This window comes from Amblyomma mixtum, chromosome 3 (genome assembly GCF_055824585.1).
Source record: "Amblyomma mixtum isolate Tamu chromosome 3, ASM5582458v1, whole genome shotgun sequence".
NCBI lineage: Eukaryota > Metazoa > Arthropoda > Arachnida > Ixodida > Ixodidae > Amblyomma > Amblyomma mixtum.
Window position 1 is genome coordinate 106,694,552 of NC_143014.1, and position 4,328 is coordinate 106,698,879.

Consider the following 4,328-nt stretch of genomic DNA (forward strand, 5'->3'; position numbering starts at 1 on the left):
CGCCACTGGGAGGCAAAAGAAGATAGGCAAATATTTACTTATCTTCTTTTGCCTCTCAGTGGCGAATAAAACTCGTCGAATTTGTGTTTGTCACCTTTGGCCATGTCATAGCTCACAATGCCCGGCGCGTTCGCTGCAACTTGCACCGTCACGCTTGCAGACTGGCTCACGCGGGCGCCGCACTGTTGACATATCGGCCTGCCGGCGCACTGAGATCGTCGCGCCTTGCCAGCAGCTGATTTCGTCCACTCAAGCCACGGTTGAGAGCAGCACAATCGCGGCGCGCGAATGCGCTAGTCACGTGATTTTTTTTTGTATTTCGCGGGCTTTCTTTGGAGCTCGGAAAAAAAGATACACGTGAGGTTTTCTTTACCGCAAATAAATGGAATGGGGGTTTCTGAAGGTGCTCTCCAACTTTGCTGTTAACACTTTCTGTTTAAAGTCAATATTTACGCATTTAGAAAAATTATCTTAATTGCTAATTAATTAATTGCAAGACAAAATTTCTATGAAGCGCAAGCCGGTTGGTAGATGTATGTAAGGGGTTTCCCTGGCCTACCTCAAATATTTTATTTTTTAACCCTTGGCTAAAGTTAGCGTGGACACACTGTATATTGCCCCGCCGCGGTGGCTGAGTGGTTACGGCGCTCGGCTGCTGACTCGAAAGACGCGGTTTCGATCCCGGCCGCGGCGGGCGAATTTCGATGAAGGCGAAATTCTAGAGGCCCGTGTACTGTGCGATGTCAGTGCACGTGAAAGAACCCCAAGTGGTCGAAATTTCCGGAGCCCTTCACTACGGCGTCCCTCATAGCTTGAGTTGCTTCGGGACGTTAAACCCCAATAAACCAAACCTATATACGAGGTCTGTTAGAAAAGTATCCGACCTTTTTCCGTTAAAAAAAAACTTGCATAACTGGAGCGTTGCAAACCTAGTCATCTTTAAAGTAGTCTACTTGGGACTCCACACACTTCTCCCAGCGGTGCTGCCATTGTGGGAAGTATTCCGAAAAGGCCATTTTCGGAATGGAGTTTAGCTCAGCTGTCGTTGCAGCCATAATGTTCTTCCTTGTCTGAAATCGCGCTCCTTTCAATGGCCTTTTGATTTTGGGAACCAGCCAGAAATCGCAAGGGCCATATCAGGACAGTAAGGAGTCTGTTGAACTACAGGAGTCTGGTTTTTCACCAAAAAATCTGATTCGAGTGCGAGGAATGTGCAGGAGCATTGGCGCGATGGGTGCGCCAATTTTCTGTTGACCTCAGCTCCGGGTTCTTGCGCCGCACAGCATCACGTAGGCAACGGAGGACATCCCTGTAGTACTCTTTGGTCATTGTTTGACCCTGTAGAGTGCGTACTCGTGGTCTGCCACACAGTGGGTGTCAAAGAAAGCAGTCAGCATCACTTTGACATTGCTGCGCAATTGGCGGGCCTTCTTAAGTCTTGGTGACGTGGAATGCTTCCAGTCTGACGACTGGGATCTGGTTTCCGGGTTGTACCTGTACACCCAAGAGCCGTCAGTAGTGATTATGATGTTGATGAAGTCGGGGTCACTGTTTGCGGAATCCAGCATGTCCTGTGAGACTCCAACACGAAGCTGCTTTTGCTCCACCGTGAGCAGCTTCGGCACGAATTTCGCCGCAACTCTCTCCATGGCCAAATCTTCGGTGATAATGGAATGTGCGGAGAAATTGCTCATGTCCACCTCTTCCTCAATTTCTCGGATAGTCACGCGACAGTCCCGCATCACCATGGCGTTCAGTTCGGCAATGACCTGGTCATTTTGGCATGTTGATGGCCGATTGGAGCGTGGCTCGTTCTCCACCGATGTGCGGCCATCTTTAAAACAATTCTAACACTGCTTAAACTGTGTGCTGCTCATAGCATCTTCACCGAAAGCCGTCTCAATATTTCGAATGGTTTCCACTCGGCTGTCGCCAAGTTTATGGCAAAATTTGTTGCAGTAGCGCTGCTCCTTTCACTCCGCCATTTTCCTTTGCAATAAAAAACCGACGAGAGCACTGTACACTGCCTCACTCAAACGCTGCTTCCCAGCGACTGACGCTATCGGCAGGCGGGAAAAAATTCATGCATGCGCATGAAGGTTCCAGGTCGCCTGATGCAAGCGCGCTTGTCTCATATCCATCAGGTGTTCGCAAAAAAAATAAAGTCGGATACTTTTCTAACAGACCTCGTATATATATATATATATATATATATATATATATATATATATATATATATATATATATATATATATATATATATAAACGAGGGGGTACCCGAAAGAAACCGGACTTATTTTTGTTTGAACTTATTTGTTCACATTTTAAGCACAGACCTTCAATCTCCTTCAAAGTATTCCCCACTTGCAATGATAGGCTTGTTGAATCTTTCATTCCATTTTTCAAAACATTGTTTAAATTCATCTTTTGTGATGCTTGACAGTGCCTCCGTCGTTTTTTTCTTCACCTCAGCAACATCAGCGAAGCGCTTTTCATTCACCCATTTTTTCATTCTAGGAAACAAAGAAAGTAGCACGGGGCAAGGTCGGGAGAGTATGAGGGTTGAGGAATAGGGGTCATGCCATATTTGGTCCAAAATTTTCGTAGAGACAGGGCTGTGTGAGCAGGGGCATTGTCATGATGGACAAACCAGTCACCCGACCGCCACAAATCTGGCCGCTTCCACCGCACACTGTTGCTCAATCTTTTCAAAATATCCAAGTAGAAAGCCTGGCTAACTATCTGACGCTGCGGAACAAATTCTCAATGGACGACTCCTCTCACGTCGAAAAAAAAAACAAATCAGCATTGTTTTGAGGGTTGGTTTCCCCTGACGAGCTTTCTTGAGGCGAGGTGAATTTGAAGTTTTCCATTGACATGATTGTTGCTTTGATTCAGGATTCGATTCGGGAACACTTGAGTTGTCCCCATAGCATCGTCCTTGTACGTCTTTCTTAATAGGTCAAGAGTTTCCATTCAACTTTTTCCGAGCAAAAATCAGAATTTCACCGACGCACGCTGTTCACGAAAATCAGCCATTGCAAAAACGACATTCACACAAAACAGTCGTCACTCTAAAACTCTGCCTAAACTAGTCAGACCTCCTTCAACGACGGCACTCGGCTTACTGACTCTGGAATGCTCGTTCTATGCGCTCTTAGTGGCAAAACGCGGTACCACAGAAGCTTTGCCGACCAAAAAATTTAGTCCGGTTTCTTTTGGGTACCCCCTCGTATATATATATATAAGGAAGGTTCTAAGGAATCTCCTCAAAATTCGTTATTCGTTTCCCCAGATTCCTCAATATTGATTTATTAACCGCTTCAGATAAGTTTGGATGAATTTTTCTCCTGTTTGGATACGTTAACATGGAGCAGTCGACAAACGTTGAGCCCAACAGCGATCTCCCCGGCCCGTTCCTCCTCCTTAGCGGCCGGGAGGTCATCCGGCCTCCTCACTCGCCGTCCGCAACCTCCCTCCCGTTCGAGAACGGTGTCAACGCCTCGCCGGCGAATTCGGCGCAGGCCCTCCTTCCCGTAGCCTTGTCTACCCTGTATCTTCAGCTCCGGGATCTGTCTTCCTCTTTCGCCACCGCGATCGATGGCATTACTCCGGTTGTCCGGTGCCGCTTCCGGAATGTCATGCCTTTTGGCACGACTCAGCGGCGTGGGTCCAGGCCGTCGACACTGCTGCGACACCACGCTCGCCTTCGTGGAAGACAATCTTCCTGAAGTAAGGCATGTTGCCGTGCTAGTTGGTTTAGCATCTTGAAATTTGGGGAAGTGCTAATCTCTTGTGCTAATCTCTATTGCTAATCTCTGTGCTAATCTCTTTTGCTCGCCACTGTACGTCACTACAACGAGTCAATGAATTGTCTACAGTCTGATGCATAAGAAGTTTAACAGGCGGCAAAAAGCCTACTCGCATTCACAGTAGACAGCAGTATACACAAACAACAGCAGCAAGCGACACATCAGCATTGCTTGGATAACTTTCCAGTCCAAATCCTGTTGAGTCGGCTGCTCTCAAATGTATCGGCTGTTAAATGCGGTACATGGCCGTAACTGTATAGACAATTCTAATGGAGGGAATGTGTGACAGGGTATTCGCAGCACACGCACGTACCACACGCGATAGAGCACGGAAAGGACGGAAATGAAAAACACACCTACACAAGCATGCGATCCACCCGACCATCCCTCAGCCGTTCTCGCCATCTGTGCTGAGAGATGCTGCATGGCGCCGAGGGTAGAGAAACGCGTCCGCAGTCTGGAAAAGAGGATTAAAAAAAATCTGGCCTGTAGATGCAGTGGTACCAGGGATATGAT